The sequence below is a fragment of the Sturnira hondurensis genome, unplaced genomic scaffold, assembly GCF_014824575.4.
Source record: "Sturnira hondurensis isolate 20B ecotype Veracruz unplaced genomic scaffold, ASM1482457v3 Scaffold0003166, whole genome shotgun sequence".
NCBI lineage: Eukaryota > Metazoa > Chordata > Mammalia > Chiroptera > Phyllostomidae > Sturnira > Sturnira hondurensis.
Window position 1 is genome coordinate 2,164,215 of NW_028075797.1, and position 19,969 is coordinate 2,184,183.

The window sequence follows — 19,969 nt, forward strand, 5'->3', positions numbered from 1 at the left end:
TCTGCCCAGTACTTGTGGGAGGATGTGAGCCCCGCAACGACCTGAAAGAGCCACGCCGAGTAACTCCCAACTAATACTGAGAATAGATGGAAACCCAAGAGAGGAGCCAGCAAACAGAGCATGTAACCTTTCACCCCCCTAAAGCCAAAGCCTTGATTGCTCCTGCACCAAAGATGTCTGGGCAGCATACAGGGCTTCCACCAGAACCAAGAAAGCCTTTTGTGCCTGTCCCGTTGGCAGCTGGGAAGGGCTTTTTTCCTCCAGTGGGGCGAGTTACATTCTTGGCACTGCTGGGTGAGAGAGCAAAGAGACTGTTCCCACTAGAAAGCATTGCCCAATGGACTGCCCACATACCTGATAGTGTGGTAGTCAACCTCACTAAAGACAGAAGCTGGAAGCAAGAAGTACTTTGTTCTCCTGAGTTTTCCAGAAGCTTTTGCAAATCTAGAATGACGACCACCACCTCCACCAACAAAACAAAACAACACATCACTCCACCACCCAGGAGGAAGGACTGTGAGGTGTTCTATTTTCCATTTTGTTAGGCTGCCAGAGGAAAAGGACCAAGTGGAAGGCGGGGCGCCAGAAGCTCCCTTTCCCTGAGGCTGTGGTCCAAGTAAAACTAAGAAAAATGAGACTAGGGGGAAAAAAAAAGAAACCCTCAACACCACAAAAAGCCAATGGCTGGAAAATGGGGGGAGAAGTGGGGCTGGATGGTTGGAAACTGGGCTCCACTAGTGGCTGAGGGCATGCCCTGCACAGACTTGCAGAGAGGAGGCCCGTTCCTGTGCCAAGCCCCACAAGACAGGCGGATAGTGCTGGTTTTGTTGGCTGGTTTTTTCTTTCGGTGGGGGGCTTTCTTCCCGCACAGCAGGCACCAGAGGGAACGCTGACAGGCACTGGCAGAATTTAAAAAATTGCTGCCACTCTCCCACAGACGTCCATTATGTCTCTTAAGCTTTACGATTCACAGCATAAAAGCATAATCAAGAGAAATCATGGTACAGCTCAGTCAGGATGGGCAGAATAGTCCATTTAACTTTATGTTAAAAAAAGGAAAATAATTGGACCAAAATTTGTTTGAAATGGGAGTAGGAAATAGCTTGTTTTCAATCTATTTCAAATGAAAAACCCCCATTAAATGCTCATTGGAAACTATTTAGTTTGGAAACAAGTTTGGTATTCCATACGCAATGCACATTAAAAGTTGCAGCACCGCCTAGTCTGTGTAAGAGCCATCGACAACCTGATGACCTAGTTCTAGTAGGGCTTTTCAAAGGAGGGCTGGCTGGGCTCGGACTATTCACAGCCTGGCTGTTGGCTTCACAGCAGAATCTCTGCAAGACCAAACTGGCTGGAGAAAAGGAAGTCTTTCAAGTTGACAGAAAGCCCCAAACCAGACTCTACTGGCAAAGAGCAAAGAGAAACCAGAGAATCTAACGTGGTGGGACCTGAGCCTTCTAGAAGAAGGAAGCGGATTCTTGGTGCCATACCACATAGTACGTTGCAACTCCGCCTCACAAACAACAGCAGTCAAAGCCTCCGTCTGAAGGCCTCAGGAGCCTAGAAACATAGAACCCCAGGGAGCGCTCGCCTCTATGGGATGCACCAATTCCTCTGATAACCTTCCCTGAGTCAGTGCACTGGGACTGGAAGCCTCAGAGAGAGGTTGGCCCAGGCTGGCCTTCCTCATGCACTGCAGTCTTCTTGTTCTTCAGGCCTCTCTGCCTTTCAGTTTCTCTTTTAGATGTGGCCATATTATGAAGTGTGCCAATGGAATTCTCTAAGCAGTAATTTTCAAGGGGTCAAGGACTGTTTTTAAAATTCCTCTCATTCACCCAGAATCTAGCACTGTATGTGGCACAATGTAGCACAATGTGGTTAAATCCATGTTTGTTGAATGAATGAATGAATGAACAAATGAGGGAATGAATGAACATCCTATGAAGGACTAGGGAACCTTGTAAGGGAAAGATGTGGTATAAGAGGCTGGGTTTTCCTTTAAGCTTGAGAAGCACAAATTTTAAAAGTTTGGCATGCTAATGATGCAAGAGCTGGCCACTTTACGGATAGGTAAGAAATTTATCAACTAATAATCCTTAAGTAGGAATATAGAAGATTTCCCCCTGATATTAAAGACATGTACCATTACTACTTTAAGCAGCCCAGATTTTATTTATCCCTTTGGAAGGAAAAAAGGCCACATAGTAGGCCTGCTCCATGTTCTCGCAGGCACCAGGGCGGCCTTGGTCCTCCCCAGGTCACGCGTTCTGTTCAGCAGTCTTATGCTTCTCAATCAGCTGAAACATTTACATTCTTCTCTTACTTTAATTACTGTTCCTTGTCTTTCATTCTCCATCTACCTCCATTTCTTCTTTCATTTAACCTGTAGGTTCTCTGAAAGGGATAAAATGGCTCTCGTCTGAGTACCATTTCTCTTGAGAGAGCTGGATTGCCCTTCCCATACCAAATGGTACTTCTCACTTAATGGTGAAGTATGGGCTCTCTCAGACCCAAACCCTCCATTCCTCCCATGGCAACACTGGTGTGGTTTGCCTGAGTCACTGGGATTATTAGATAAAGTGGAGAGAGTTGTTTGCTAGAAAAGTCTTAATTTCACTGAAATGTATGGTTTAACTTTAACAGTCTTTGCATATATACCATGAATCGACTCCCTCTTCTTCCCAACTGTTCTGCACATTTCAGTAGTGCATACAAATATAGCCTGTCATTACTAACTTTAACAAAACAGAATTATTTCTGAAAGACTAAAATTTTGATTCAACAATAACAACATAAATATAATGCTATAATACTTGGGAGTGGATGAATGTAGCTACACAGACCTTGGTTACAGATCAAATGCTTTTATTTTTCTTTTCAGAAATTTGTGGAGAACCTACTATTTGCAAATTTCATGGTAAGTACTGGTGGACGTGGTGGGTGGGCGTATAATAAAGACTGAGTATTTGTTCTTATTCTCCAGGGCGGCTACCAATTGGGCATGGGTACCAATCACACAAATGACTAAAAGAGGGGGTAAAATACTGAGTGTGGGCAGAGCCTAGTTTTCCTTCACCTCGGCGTTTCAGAGGAGAGCACGGGAAACGTGGTGTGCAGGAGGCCAGGGCCCAGGGGCTATATGGTTGGACATGCATCGAATGCTCTACCCTCTTTAATTGTTTTTGATTTTTCTATTAAAAAGGGCCTTGGTTTCTAGCGTAGTATCAGCAGTGGCATTCTCAGGTCATGGACTTTCATTTCTTACAGGATTCTCCACAGAGGGGCAAGCCCACTCTGAATATCTATGGTGAGACTCAAGGAGGAAGCCATGGAATTCTCTCCTTTACCATGGTGGGGCCGCTTGGGCTCCCATGTGGTAAGCAGGTGTAAAATAGACGTCTGGTCAAGATGGCTGGGGAGGCCAATGCTGTGCTTGCTTTCTCCTATGACCACATCAAAATTACATTATAGATTAATGAGCATTGAGAAATACCTGAAGATTAGCTGAACAGAAGTCTTACAACTAAAGATAAGGAAGTCATGTTGAGAAGACCAATAGGAAGGAGGGGCAGAGATGCAGAACTGGCAGGTCCCACAGCCACCTGTGGCAGTTAGGAAATAGGAGGGATATCTCAGCTTGGAGGTCCCTCTGAAGAATGAGGGCCCCCAGTCCCAGGACATCTGTTTATAAAAACCAGCAGGGATTGTGTCCAAGAAAGAGGGGCACTGATGGAGGCTGAAGTGAACCTCCTAAGGGGCCTACACACAGACTCACATGCTAAAAACTTCACTCCTTCTAAGTTCTAGCACAAGAGCAGCCCCTCAAAGAGGGGGTAGGGTGGCAGCCCCTCCCCACTGGGCACACTGAGAGGAGCTAAATTGACTAACTTCATGGTGTGGCTAGAGGGGCAGGTATCTAAGCAACTGTATCTGGAGACTGGAGTGCAGGCAGGCACCACTGTTTCTTTGTGGAGCCCTCCTCCCATCCAGACACTGAACGCAGACAAGTGCCAAATTATTACTCTCCATTAACCTGGCTAGCACCATTCACCCCACCTTGGTGATTCCCCGAAACCCCCACCTCACCTAGTTTGCTCATCTGGCCTGAGACTCTTCCAGGAGCCTACCTTGACTTGCGCTGTTGACTTTCCCAATCTCTCTCACAGGTCCACAAGCCCCAAACAAGCAGTGACCAGCCTCAGAGTGTCCTATAGCTCTTGCTAAGCAGCCCAAGCCCAGCAAAAGCAGAGACCAGTATAGACTTGCATTATAATTCCTATCAGGTGGCTCTAAGCCTCGCATAAACGTGGTCAGTCTGGGCCTGGAATGTAGCTTCAGCTAAGCTGCCACAAGCCTAGCATTAAGTCACATCTTGGTGCCCACCATAGGGGATCAAACCAGGCACAAGTAGCAGCTATCACTGGTTCACCACATACCTACTCACATGCCTCCATGCTCAGCACAAGCAACAACCAAACACAGATCACATTCTAACTTCTACCATGAGGTCCCAAGCCCAACAGGAGTGAGGGCTCCCCCAGCCTGCAATGAAGCACCTGCAGAAGCCCAACAAAAGCTACTCCAATTCTGTGGGGTTAGCCTCCGTACAGTAGCTCACCTGCTCTACTCATAGACAGCCTCACGGACAGTCAGCATGGAAATCAACCCCACCCACTGACATGCCAGTAGGAATTCAGGCCTAACTACAACAGGAGGGCACACACAACCCATCCACACAAGGAACCACCTGTGGAGCACCCAGTTTAGGTGACTGGGAGACTGTCACTGGGTCCCATGGGACATTTTCTATATAAAGCCACTCTCTTAAGACCCAGAAACATAAAAGACCCATTTAATAAATAGAAAGAAACACAGGGAATCAGCCACAATGAGAAGACAAATAAACTGGTTCTAAGGGAAAGAACAGGGCAAAACTCTGGAAAAAACTAAATGAAATGGACACAAGCAGTCTACCAGACACAGAGTTCAAAACAGTGTTTATAAAGATGCTCAATGACCTTAGGAGAATAATTGATGAACTCAGTGAGAACTTGAACAAAGCGACAAAAAACATTTAAAAGGAGACAAAAAACAACTGCAATAAAGAATACATTAGAGGGAATCAACAGAAGATTAGATGAAACAGGATCAAATCTTGTCTTGATTTAGAAGACATGGTAGTGAAAAATATCTAATCAGAATGGCAAAAAGAAAAAAATTAAAAATAAGGATAGTTAATAGGACCTCTGAGACAACATCAAATGAATCAGCATTTGCATCATAGGGGTGACAGAAGGAGAAGAGAGAGGAAAAGGGATTAAAAACCTATTTGAAGAATAATGATGGAAAACTTCCTTAACCTGGAGAAAGAAATAAGCATATTGGGTTGGCCTAAAGCTTCATTTAGTTTTTTTCCATAAGATGACTCTAGCAGTGCTTAGTGGTTTTTAACTTCATTCAAAACAATTTTGTTAAATTGTATTGTGACAGCTGTCATATCAGAATGTATTTTAAAAAATCTTATCAAAATAGGTGAATTTTTATACAGCCATTTTGATGCCTAAAGATGGAAGAAAGTACACAACATTTTCAGCATATTGTGCTTTATTGTTTCAAAAAAGGTAAAAATGCAACTGACATGCAAAAAAAAAAAAAAAGATTGCTGCAGTCTATGGAGAAGGTGCTATGACTGATTGAACATGTCCAAAGTGGTTTGCTAAGTTTCTTGGTACTATTGACACTTTGGCCAAATAATTCTTTGCTGTGGGCTGTCTTACACATTGGAAGATGTTTAGCAGCACCCCTAACCTCTACCCACTAGAAGCCAATAGTGGGAGATAGCTGACATACTGAAAATATCCAACTCAAAAAATTATTGGTGAAAATGAAAAATGTGTCTTTTATTTTGTGGAAAAAAAACATATGGTCTTTTGGCCAACCCAATACAAGTCCAGAAAGCACAGAGTCCTCAGCAAAATAAATCCAATGAGGGCCATGACTCAATTAAAATACTAAGGATTAAAGACAAAAAGAGGATCTTAAAAGAAGCAAGAGAAAAGCAGTTAGCTTTGTATAAGGGAGTTTCCATAAGGCTGACAACTGATCTCTCTATAGAAACTTCACAGGCCAAAAAAGATTGGCATGAAATATTCAAGGTGATCAAAGGCAAGGAGGCAAGGACTTAAACCAAGATTACTCTACCCAATAAGGCTATCATCTCAAATCAAAGGAGAGATAAAGAGCTTTCCAGACAAGAAATAGCTGAAGGAGTTCATCACCACCAAACCAGTACTACAAGAAATGTTAAAGGAACTAGAAAAAAAGATCAGAAGTATGAATAAGAAGATATAGGAAAGAAAAAAATTTCTCACTGACAAAGGCAGACAGTAAAGCAATGGGTCAACTGACTATAAAGCTAGTACAAAGGTTAAAAAGACAATAATAGAAAAATCATGTGTACTACAATAAGGGAAATATACAAACACATAAAAAAGAGGCAAAAATAATTGCAAAAACATAAATGTGGGGGGATGAGTAAAAATAGTAGTGATTTTAGAATGTCTTCCTACTTAAGTGACCATCAACTTAAAATAGACTGGTATAAACATAGTTTCGTATATATGAAGCTCACAGTAACCACAAGCCAAAAAAAATCTATAAAAGATATTCAAGGAATTAAAAGAATCCAAACATAATTCTATAGACAGTCATCAACATAAAAGAGAAGAGAATTAGAAAGGAACAAAGAAGAACTACAAAGTCAATTAGGAAACAATAAAAAGGAAATAACTATACAACTATTAATAATTACTTTCAATGTAAATGAACTAAATGCTCCAATCAAAAGGCAGAGAATGGCTGGTTGAATGGAAAGAAAAAAAACAAGACTCATACATATGCTGCCTACAAAAGACTCACTTCAGACCAAAAGACACTCACAGAATAAAAGGGATGAAAAAGATATTTCATGCAAATGGAAAGGAAAAAGAAAGCTGGGGTAACAATGCTTATGTCAGATAAACTAGACTTTAAAACAATCAAGCAAGAGAATATAATCTTTAAACATTTATAAACCGAGTGTAGTAGCACCTAAGTATATTAAGAAAATACTGACAATTGTGAAGGAAAAAATCAACAGTGAGACAATAATAGTAGGTGACTTTAACATCCCACTGAGATCAATGGATGGATGATTCAGACAGAAAATAAACAAGTAAATAGTGCCCTCATGACACATTAGACAGATGAATTTACTTGATAATTGTAGAGCATTTCACACTAAAGCAGCAGACTAAACATTCTTTTCAAGTGCACATGGAATATTTTCTACGATAAACCACATATTAGGACACAAAACAATTCTCAATAAATTTAAAAAAGATTGAAACCACATCAAGCATCTTCTTTGATCACAGTGTTATGAAATTAGAAATATTATAAGAAGAAAACTGAAAAACACACAAACATGTGGAAGATAAATAACACAGCACTAAAAAATGAGATTCAGGAAGAAATCAAATGATACCTTGAGACAAATGAAAATAAAAACACAAGTACCCCAAAGCTATGGAATATAGGCAAAGCAGTTCTAAGAGGAAAATTCATAGCAATACAGGTCTAACTCAAGATGTAATAAAAATATCAAATCAACAATCTATCCTTACAGAAAAAGAAACTAGAAGAAAAAAAATAAACAAAAACAAAAGCAAACATGAGTAGAAGGAAGGTATTAATAAAGATCAGAAAGAAAATACATGAAATAGTCTGAGAAAAAAAACAATTGAACAGATCAATGAAAACAAGAGCTGGATCTCTGATAAGATAAATAAAATTGATAAACATTTAGACAGACTCATCAATTAAAACAGAAAGAAGGCCCAAATAAATAAAACCAGAAATGACAGAGGAGTGACAACGGATATTATGATAATACAAAGGATTATAAGAAAATACAACAGACAATTATATATATGCCATGCCAACAAACAAAAGCCCTAGACCAGATGGCTTCATAAGTAACTTTTATCAAACGTTCAAAGAACAATTAATACCTATCCCTTTCAAACTATTTCAAGATTAGTTTGATTAAAGAGAAGGCAAGCCTCCCAAACTCATTTTACAGAACCTGCATTAACCTGATACCAAAACCAGACAATGACACTACACAAAGAAGAAAATTATAGGTCAATATTCCTGATGAACATGGAGGCTAAAATTCTCAACAAAATATTAGCAAATCAAATGTAGTAATACATTCAAAAGATCATACACCATAATCAAGTGAGATTTTTTTCCTGGGATGCAAGGTTGAGTCCCTATCTGCAAATCCAATAATGTGATACATAACATTAAGTAAAAGATAAAAAAATCATATAATAAAGGCCATACATGAAAAACTTGCAGCTAACATCATACTCAATGTTAAGAAGCTGAAAGTTTTTTTTATCAGCTTAACGATCAGAAATGAGAACAGAATGTCCTGTTTCATAACTTTTATTCAACACAATATTGGAATTGCTAGCCACAGAAATCAGACAAGAAAAAGAAATAAAAGGCATCCACATTGGAAGGGAAGAAGTAAAACTGTCAGCGTTTGCAGATGCCATTATACTAATACAGAAAGAACCCTAAAGATTCCACCAGAAAACTATTAGAACTAATAAATGAATTCAGTAAAGTAGCAGGGTGAAATATTAATATTCAGCAATAATAATCTACCAGAAAAAAATAAAAAACAATCCCATTTACACTTATATCAATAAGAAATAAAATACCCAGGGATAAATTTAACCAAGAATGTAAAAGAGCTGTATTGAAGAATGAAATTGAAGAAGATACATATAAATGTTACATTATACCATGTTCATGGATAGGAAGAATTAACATCATTAAAATGTCCATACAACCCAAAGCAATCTAAAGATTCAATGCAATCCCTGTTAAAATACCAATGGCATTTTTTACAGAAATAGAACAAGTAATGTTAAAATTTATCTGAAATCACAAAAGAACCCAAATAGCCAAAGTAATCTTGACAAAGAAGAACAAAGTTGGAGGTATCACATTATAGTAATCACAACAACATGCTTTTGGCATAAAAACAGACACACAGATCAATGAAACAGAATAGACAGCCCAGAAATAAACCCAGCATACATGCCCAATTAATCTATGATTAAGAAAAAAAGAAAATACAATGGGTTAAAGACAGTCTCTTCAATAAATGGTGTTGAAAAAACTGGACAGATACATGTAGAAAGTGAAACTAGACCACTACAAAAATAAGTCAAAAATAGATGAAGACTTAAATGAAAGATATGAAAGAATAAAACTCCTAAACAACAACATAGTCAGTAAATTCTTTGAGAATAGTCTTAGCAATATATATATATATATGATATTTATATGCTTACATATAAATATATTTATTTCACATTTATATCTTATGTATTACATAAATTATTTTATTTTATATTATATATTATATAAATGTATAAATATAATTTTTACAATAGAAACAATGTTTACGTATACATATAAATGCATATACATTTATTTATATTTATTTATATGTAAACAAATATATATGTGTATTCATATATTCACACACATATGTGTGTGTGTGTGTGTGTGTGATATATATATATATTGGACATGTCTCCCCAAGCAAGGAAAACAAAAGGAAAAACTCCTGCAACAAAATGAAAAGACAATTTTCAGAATGGGAGAAGATATTTGCAAATGGTACCTCCAATAAGGGATTAATATTATAGAAGGAAGTCATACAACTTATCACCAAAAAGACAAACAATATGCTTGAAAATGTGCAGAAAATCTGGGTACACATTTATCCAGAGAGGACATACAGATGGTCAATAAACATGAAAAGATGCTCAACATCACTAATAATCAGGGAAATGCAAATTAAAACCACAGATACCACCTTGATACCACCTCACACCTGTCAGAATGGCCATCAACAAATCCACAAATGATTGTTGGCAAGGATGTGGAGAAAAGGGAACCCCCATGCACTGTTGATAGGATTGAAAATTGGTGCAATCACTATGGAAAACAGTAAGCAGGCTCCTCAAAAATTAAAACTAGAACTACCCTATGACCCAGAAATTCCACTTCTGGTTATTTATCCAAAGAAATCCAAAGCACTAATTGAAAAGGTATATGTACTCCTATGTTCACTGCAGCATTATTTACAATAGTCGAGATATGGAAGCAACCAAATGCCCACTGATAGATAACTGAATGAAGAAGTGGTGCATATATCCAATGGAATATTACTAGGCCATAACAAAGAATGAAATCTTACCATTGGTGACAACATAGATAGGCTTAGAAGGTATTACACAAAGTGAAATAAGTCAGAGAAAGATAAATACCATAGGTTTAGTTTATATAGGAAATCTAAAAAACAAAATTAATGAACAAAACAGAAACAAACTCATAGAAATTGGTGGTTGCTAGGTAGGAAGAAGTTTAGGAGGGATGGGTGAAAAGGTGAAAGGGATTATGAAGTTCAACTTACTAGTTATAAAAATAGCCAGGGGAATGTCAAGTACAACATAGAGAATATAGTCAATAATACTGCAGTAACTACATATGGTCTCTGGTGGGTACTGGACTTGTCAGGGTGATCACTTCATAACGCATATACCGTATTTTTGTCATGTATAATGCACGCCCACATATTTGTGCCCATTATATATGGGATTATTATACCCATGGTATGTAATCATTATACCCATGTGTACTGTGCCTCCTCATTTTATATAATGCGTCTCCTCTTTTCTCTCAAAAATTTGGGCAAAAAGTGTGCATTATACATGGCAAAATATGGTAAATATCTAATCACTATGTTCTACACCTGAAACTAACATAATATTGTATGTCAACTGTAATTGAACAATAATTTTTTAAGAAAAAAGGTCTAAAATAGGACAAAGACTCATCTTACAGCACTGAATTTTATGTCTTTTTTTAGTGGTGCCATTGGGCTCTTAACTACTTTAAAAGGAACTACAGAGTTACGACTTCTTGAATTTAGAGCAGAGGTAGGGCCATTGCCTTGAGACAGTTTCATCCTTGGGAAACTCTCATACTGACACCATTTGCTTTATGTGTCCTCCCTTGAAACCAAATTGCTGTGCCTACCACGTCGCTCTTCATTGGCTCACCTACCACCCTTCTGACTGGGAGGGAAGGTGCTAAAGCTCATGTTTTGTTGGTAGAGGATGGAAGCAGAGTACTTAGGCCAGTAGGACTCCAGCAATGGCTTCCAGATGACTGCTGGGTTATGACCAAGGCAGATGAGGAAAACACAACAGTGCAGTGAATTTTCAATTTCAATTTCAGTGGAAAGGATTGCTCCTTAATCTAACATTATGTATCTCTTGCTTTGTTTGGTGTTGACAAAAACAATAAAAATATTAAAGGTACCAAGTGCTTCTCTGTGCCAGGCCTTCAGTGCCATACATCCATTATTTCATGTAATCCTCCCAATGATACTGTTGCAATCATCTCCATTTTACAATGAGGAAACTGAGGCAGCAAAGTTATTACATTTCCCCAGGCACATAGCTTATTAGTCAACGGTATCATCAAAATTTGTTAACTCCAGAACTTTTACCACTACACTACGTCTTTTCCTTTATGAAATAATGGTGACAGCTCATGGTGGTATATATTTTTTTATTTAAAAAATCTTACTTGGTCCTAGCTGGTGTAGCTCAGTGGATTGAGCATGGGCCTGTGAAGCAAAGGGTTGCTGGTTATATTCCCAGGCAGGGCACATGCCTGGGTTGTAGGCCAGGTCCCTAGTGGGAGACACATGAGAGGCAACCACACACTGATGTGGTTGCCTCTCCCATTCTTTCTCCTTCCATTCTTTCTCCTTCCCTTCCCCTCTTTCTAAAAATAAAAATAAATAAAATAAAAAACCTAACAAAGCAAACAAACAAAAAAGGGAAAAAGAAAGACTTACTTGGTAATACATAAAGTTAGCAATGTAACTCTATGTAGGTCATCTTACAATTTATAGATTGTATTGGCCAAAAAGTCCATAAGGTGTTTTCCATAAAATAAGACCCGTTTTTCATTTTCACCAATGACTTCACTGATTTGGATATTTTGAGTATGTTGGCTATCTCCAACATTGTTCTACCAATCAATGTTGGTAGAACATTGATTGTTCTCAGTTAATGTCTCAATTTGATCCCTATCTACTTGAAGTGGTCTACCACACTGGGGAACATCATCTAGCAAGAAATTTGCAGCATGAAACTTCGCAAACCAGTTTTGACACGTTCAATCAGTCACAGCACCTTCTCCATACAGTGTACAATTTTTTTTTGAGTTTCAGTTGTGTTTTTACTGTTCTGGAAATAATAAAGCACAATATGCTGAAAATGTGTATGCATTTTCTTCCATTTTCAATATTGAAATGGCTAGACAAAAAATCACCAACTTTGGTAAGATTTTTTTAAATGCATGCTGATATGACAGCTGTCATAATACAGTCTAACAAAATTTCAAATGAAGTTAAAGACAACTAAGTGTTATTAGAGCCATCTTACAGAAAAAAAAACTAATGAACATTTTGGCCAACCCAACACACACACACACACACACACACACACACACACACACGGTCCAGAAAAAGTCCAGCCATTGTTAATATGAGAACAATTTACACAACATCAATGTAACCTGGCAGCCAAGGAGAGTGGACTGAAATGCACATGTGTGAACAATGACGACTTCACTGTACTAGTCAGTGGGGGTGGTAGATGCTGTTGAGTGAGCATGTGTACTGTGTGGCCATCGCATTCACAATGACTGAGCAAGCAGAGCAATGAGTCTGCATCAAATTTTACATTAAGTATGAACATTCCTTTGTGGAAACTATTCAGATGATTCAGAAGGCCACAGCTATGGGCAACTAGTGATTGGCAGCTTCATCATGACAACATGCCTGCTCATGCATCACATCTCATGCAGAGTTTTTTGGTGAAACATCAAATCACCCAGCTGACTCAGCCCCACTACAGCCCAGATTTGGCACCCTGTGACTTTGGGCTTTTCCCAAAACTAAAATCACCTTTAAAAAAACAGAGATTTAAGACCATCGATGAAATTCAGGAAAATACAATGGGACAGCTGATGGCGATGAGGAGAACTGTGTGAGGCCCTGAGGTACCTACTTTGAAGAGGACGGAGGTGTCATTGTCCTATGTACAGTGTTTCTTCTATCTTGTATCTTCTTCAATAAGTATCTCTATTTTTCATATCACATGGCTGGATACTTTATGGATACACACACACACACACACACACACACACACACATATACAGTTTTGTGAAATCCCAAAGTCTGATAACCTCTTGGTGAATCATACTAAATCTAAAAATAAAGTCATCTGATACCAAACCATGAGATCAGATCCTCACAGCAGGCGAAATGAGATGCTTTGCAGCAACAGAAGCAGTCCCACCAACTGTACCATTCCATTTAATGAGATTCTACTGGCTCTATTCGCGCAGAGTAAGCAGCAGAGGCTCTGAAGTCAAGCCACCTCAAGTCGTTGTCCCAACTGATTGGCCTTGTGATGGTGGCTACATCACATAACCTTTTGGCTGCTCAGTTTTCTCATATGTATAAATGAGAATTACTCCAGTACCCACTTTATAAAATTGTCATAAGAATTAAGTGAGTTCATACATGTAAAGTACTTAGAGTAGTGCCTGGCACATAGTAACCTCAATAAATGTTGGCACTCATCACCACCCCACTGTCACTGCATCATCGTCATCACCGCCACCTCCACTGTCACTGTTAGTCTCATGCTAGGTGTCCACAGAAAACAATGAAATTACAGAAATGTTGTTTTTCTAGTTCCTCTTTAAACATTGTTAAAAAAACTTGTATTTCTGACAACAGGAAGTTATTACATCATCCCTATGTTTGACTTGCTGAAAATCTCAAATGCACAAACCTCCTCATTGGTCTTTTTAAAAAAGTATTTTATTTATTTTTAGAGAGAGGGAAGGGAAGGAGAAAGAGTGGGAGAGAAACATCAATGTGTGGTTTTCTCTCATGTGTCTACCACTAGGGACCTGGCCTGCAACCCAGGCATGTACCCTGACTGGGAATCGAACCGGCAACCCTTTGCTTCATAGGCCCAAGCTCAATCCACTGGGTACACCAGCCAGGGCGGTCCTTTGCGAAGAGCTAACTCTTCTAGACATCAAAAATCAACCCCAGAGCACGTGAATTTTTAAGCAACAGCAGACAAAGGGTACCATGAACCCATCCCACCCAAGCCTCTGTTGAACACTAGTAAATCTGTCTGATACTGATGACCCCTAGTGGCAAGTTACTTGTCACCCTGCAGGCAGGGGAACAAGGGACACATGAGCTTTCTCTCCATGGGCCTTCTCTTTGAGTGCTTCAGAATATTGCCCCATGAGGCTCCCAGTCTCTGGTATCATGAAGAAAGTCCCACTTTATTCGTTACTAGTCAGTGTTCTCCAAACTGAAGGGTGTGGGTAGAGTGGAACTTAACAAGGGTTCCAGTGACTCTAACCTAACGAGGGTACGAGTGACTGCACCACCCGAGGAAGCCCACTGCTGCACAGCAGCAGCTTGCCCACCACTCCCACGCTCAGCTGCCCTGAAGGGCTGGCTTTGGTCTGGCAGGATATGACAGCTACTACCACCCAGCTCCCTGCTGGCCTCGGTGTGCGTCTGGCTCCAGCCTAAGAAGAAGAGCAGCAGAAACATCCAACTTCCTTTCTGACTTGAGATGGATTTGCAGAGATTCTACATTTGCTCTCTTCTACTGTTCTGATAGCATCACCACTGAGGCAAGAGGGCCTTACCCATAACAGAGCATTAAATCGCCGCTAGTCCTAGCATAGAGCTCCAGTATGTGAGAGAAAAAAACAGAGGAAGTACTGCTAGCAGGGGAGAAAATAGTCTAAGGGCGGTTAGAAACACCCCTTTTGTGAAAGAAGCAAAGGAGACAGAAGCACAGAGCCAGGGTTCTGTCATCAGCAGCTACAGCCACGTGGGAACATTTAGATTGAAGGTGGGTGCCTCTTAGGAAAGAGGGCTGGTTCCCTCTGGCTGCTCCGGTCCTGAGGTTGTTCTCTTTTCCCTTCCTTCTCCTCCCTCTCTCTCTTCTCTTCCCTCCCTCGCTCTCTCCCTTCCTTCCGACACTGAGACACACCCTGAATTAGATGACCCTGCTCTCCGTGAAGCCTGACTTACCCTTTGGGGCTCTCATCTAACTATCTACGGCTACAAGAATGGGAATTATAACCCATGCAGGATTGGGGCAAAAGGACAAGAAACCAAAAAGGAGGAGTGTACCCATTGTTTCAAATTTGGATGAAACGAATTATGAAGTTGAACTCTCGATTCCTCATTTGAATGTCAAATAATTTTCTGCCTTTTTCTCTCTGTCACTCCCTGCTACCCTAGAAAGGGTTATTTCTCTGTAAGCCTTTCTCCACAACCCCTGATGAAGGCTAGGCACAGAATTTGCATGAGGACTGCTGTAAGGATGAGAAAAAAAACATGCTGGGGAGTGGGAAAAAGCAATGGTGGGGAGTTGATGGGACCAGTTTGGGTCATTTGGGATTTGATGTGCTCCTGGAACGGGAGAGAGGAGAGTTCCAGCAGGTAGCTGGATATGTGCGTATGGGACTACTTTCTCTTCTCTGGTGCCTTCTCACTCTCATTCTCACATTCTCCCTCTGGCATCTGACACCAAATATCCATCTTGCTCTCAACGATCAGCTAAGCTCTGGGCAGGCTTTGGCAGAGGCTCCTTATATATGTAGTTCCTTATAAGGAACTACAGTTCCTTATAACAGCAAGCCTTTGGAGACTGAGGCTTGTCGAGAGCTTGCATATTGGGCCTTGCTGTTTTGCTGCTCCTCAGAACTCTGAGATCACAGGTGCTGAAGCCTGGGCTAGAGCACTGAGGGACAAGAGGTTATGTGGAGCAGAGGGAGGCCAGCTGACACCACTTATATCTGTCAATCACCAGACGTAAGCAAAGTTCTCCATGGCCAGCCAACCCCGGTGGACCATAGATGATTGAGAGCCCCCCAGAGATCAGCTGAGTGTCCCAAACAAACACAATCATCCACTTGACCCATAGAATTGTGAGCTATATAAAATAGTTGTTTTAAGTCACTTAGTTTTGGGTTGGTTTGTTACGCAACAGAAGATACTTGATACTCTCTCCTTTAATCCCCAATCATAGGGTCCAGCTGCCTATTTCTAAGGATGTTACCGTTGACCTTCCCTCACGCTTGGTCCCTACACAGCACCCAACTCTAGCCCTCAAGTGATGTCTCCCTACAATAAAACTAACAGGAAAAAAAGAAGTCAGTGCTTAAGGGGTAAGCATGTCTTAGGGGAGGGCCAGGGTATGGGGATGTACAGGACAGTCAGAGGAAGAAAAGGGAGAGGAAGGAACATCAAACCCAAGGCCTGACCTGGGACAGCATGTCCCGCTGTACACAGAAGCAACTGCCCCTGTCCCCGAAGTCCCTCCTGCCAGTGGCAAAAAGAAGCAGTAAGAGCAGTGACCATAAGCAAGTGGTCTGGCTACTTCTCATGGTCGGTCGGGGACTGGGTAAAAGAGAGTGGGGAGGCCACAAAACGCATCTTGCAGAAGCACTTCCCAAATCCTTGTGTGCTCTGCCATCATCATAAGTAATTCTACACGGATCAGAAAAATAAAGGCTTGAGCATAAGGTTTCTATCTGTGCTGCACAGAAGCTGATTAAAAATGCTAACTACCATGATTGTCCAACCACCAGACGCTCCCCAGAGACCCATGCTCACAGATGGTGATTAGTTTGGGATGGCCAGAACATTCACCAGTACCATGTTGCCGTAACACCCACAGACTATCTGTCACACTCCCAGGAGGCCGTTAAAGGCTGTTTACTTCATACAGTTAACTTGAACCATAAGCTTCACAAGCCTCTTTGATACAATTTTAATCACTCTCCTCATAAACCCGTAACACTCCCCAGCACGGATATGCATTTGCACACAGCACAACTCCCCCTGGAATTCTGCAGCTAGCAACGCTCCCTTCTCAACCTGCCCTCCCTCAAATGCATGCTGCCTCGCTACAGATATTGTCTAGGGTCCCCCTTGATTCACGCGCTTGCATTAGTGCTTCCCAGCGTGGTAATATATCACGGCTCCCGGTGGAAATTGGGTGATAAAAGATCAATACCAGGACCTTGTAACAAATGTTCCAACAGTGAAACTGCAAGCTACTGTTTATCTTTTCCAGAACATATTTTTTCCCCCAAGCAAACTCTAATTTTCTAGACTGACCTTAGCTATCCTTTCAGGTATTTATTTATTCGGAAAGCAAAAATAAGTGAGGTCCTGGATACCTTTCCTGAATAGATGCAAAGCCCTGTTTAACCACTGTGCCCTGAGAGCTCCAGTCACCGACACCTCCCCCCAGAAGGAGAACCCCTTTGTCCTTCTCCAAAGCTACCACTTCACCAGTGACATCCTCCATTCGGCGGGCTGGCAGCACGTTCTGGCAAAGCTTTTGGGCACTGAAGCTGTAACATTTGGTGGGTATGCCAGCAGTAAGAAGGACAGCCTAGGATGAAAGGCAGGAGCCCTTTCAAGTAATTTTATATGAATTCTGTGTGATTTGACATTTCTTTTATAGGTAGGATTTGTCTGGTTCCTTCAGGCACTTTGCCATAGGAAATGTAGAGCATCTCAATATAGAGGATTCAGCCTGGGCTTAAGTTCTGGGTGCAACCCTTAGAATCTCTACAGCTCAGCCAGGTCTGCTCAGCTCTCCAAGCCTCCTCCCTTCCTACATTTGTAAATGGGAGTGACTCTCTGTTCTGCCCAGCTCACAGGATTGCCGTGCAAGTCAAATGAGAATCTATTATGAAAGGGCTTTGTAAACTGTGAAATATTAAACAAATATTTTAAAGATGTTTTTAATTGCATTATACTGCTGTTGCTGGTTTTTGTTTTTTATTCTACATCCCTTCCCTGCCTCCCCACCCCCAGCTAGGTAAAAGATGACGTTTGGAGAGAATTACAAAGNCAGGTCTGCTCAGCTCTCCAAGCCTCCTCCCTTCCTACATTTGTAAATGGGAGTGACTCTCTGTTCTGCCCAGCTCACAGGATTGCCGTGCAAGTCAAATGAGAATCTATTATGAAAGGGCTTTGTAAACTGTGAAATATTAAACAAATATTTTAAAGATGTTTTTAATTGCATTATACTGCTGTTGCTGGTTTTTGTTTTTTATTCCACATCCCTGCCCCGCCTCCCCACCCCCAGCTAGGTAAAAGATGACGTTTGGAGAGAATTACAAAGTAGTTCAGTTCACAGTGTTGGTATTTTCTAGGCCTTCCCATTCGCTGGTCTGCTCATGGGAAGTAGGTTCCCTGTGTGTCTGTGGTGTTGGGTGTTGAGAGGCTCTGGGTCCTTTAGTGACATTAGTCAGCAAACACGGAACAGGGAGGGCACCTGAAGCAGTCCCTGTCTCCTCCAGTTACACAGCAGGGTTTACACCTGGCTGCGGAGTATGAATGAGGGTACTTGCAACAAGTAAACAATATTCTGGGGAGGTTTCCTGGGTTGTGACTGCCATCTCCCTTCTTTGCTTTGCCCACCCTCACTTTTCCATTTTCCCTCTTTGTGCCCTGGGGCTCAGGCATTCCCTTTCCCGACAGCGTGTTCTAGGAGACCACTTCAGCTGTTCCCCTCCCCAAACTGAGGCCTTATTCTACCCAAGTTTTCAGTTTTAGGAAACAGAAGTGATTTGCATCTCAGGTTCCTTTGATAAAACACATTTCATCATTTATTTACTTCTTACAAAGGAAGGCTCATGCCCTTGCTTTGCCCCTTTGCCCCAAACTCTGAAAATGTGCCCGTGGAAGTGCCTGCTCAGGATCCCCTGCACCCCCTTCCTGTCTGCGGAAACCAGGGCTTCCTATTTCATGCTGATTTTCGTTTTCTGACTCCCTCCTGACATCAGGGTTCCTTCTTCACCGGGAGTCCCAACCCACAGCCAATTGCTGCTGTGGGAACTTATCTGCCTGGATAGGTACAGTATGGACTGTGTATTTTCTCCCCTTCCCTACAGAGAAATCTGCTTCATATTCCAGCCAAAAAGTTCCTTAAATTTAAGAAAACTTCAGGCTCTCTTTAGGGAATTAATGGTCTATCTACATTATCCATCCTGTGAGTTTAAAACTATGCACTTAGACCATGGCCTACCAAAGCAGATGTGTTAGGAGGCGTTCTAATTACTCTACACAGAGAAATATAAAACAGCCTGGAAACCAACGACAGCCCCACCGCCCACCCAACTTGTCTCCCAGTTCTAAATCTCATGTCACCGATAAAATAAAGCTCTGCTTCTTGTCTCAGAAAGAAGAAAAATCTTGGAGAACATGAGTACCAATGGAGTCACAAGTTTGATTTTATCTCCTTCATGCGGGCACGACCCCCTACCCCCAACCAACACAACCTCAGGTTGCCGTAACAATATCCCTGTAGAGTTTAAAAATCCAAAAGCCCATTTCCACTGTTTATATTTAGTTCTATTTATGTAGACCAGTGTTTTCTTTCTTTTTTAAAAAGATTTTATTTATTTATCTTTAGAGGGGAAGGGAAGGAGAGAGGGAGAGAAATACCAATGTATGGTTGCCTCTCTTGTGTCCCCTGCTGGGAACTGGCCTGCAACCCAGGCATGTGCCCTGACTGGGAATCGAACCGCAGTTGTTTGGTTCACAGGCCCGCGCTCAATCCACTGAGCCACACCAGCCAGGGCACTTTTCTTTTATATATATATAAAAGATTATATATATAAAGATTATATATAAAGATTATATATAAAAGATTATATATATAAATTTGTACCAATTGCTCCTTTG

At 41.0% G+C, this 19,969-nt stretch overlaps 1 protein-coding gene across 1 annotated transcript in view; it reads right to left on the reverse strand.

The window, feature by feature from the left end:
* The window catches only part of AUTS2 (activator of transcription and developmental regulator AUTS2), a 1,160,553-nt gene that overhangs the window by 224,243 nt on the left and 916,341 nt on the right, over positions 1-19,969 (reverse strand). The gene's annotated exons all lie outside the window — the stretch shown is intronic.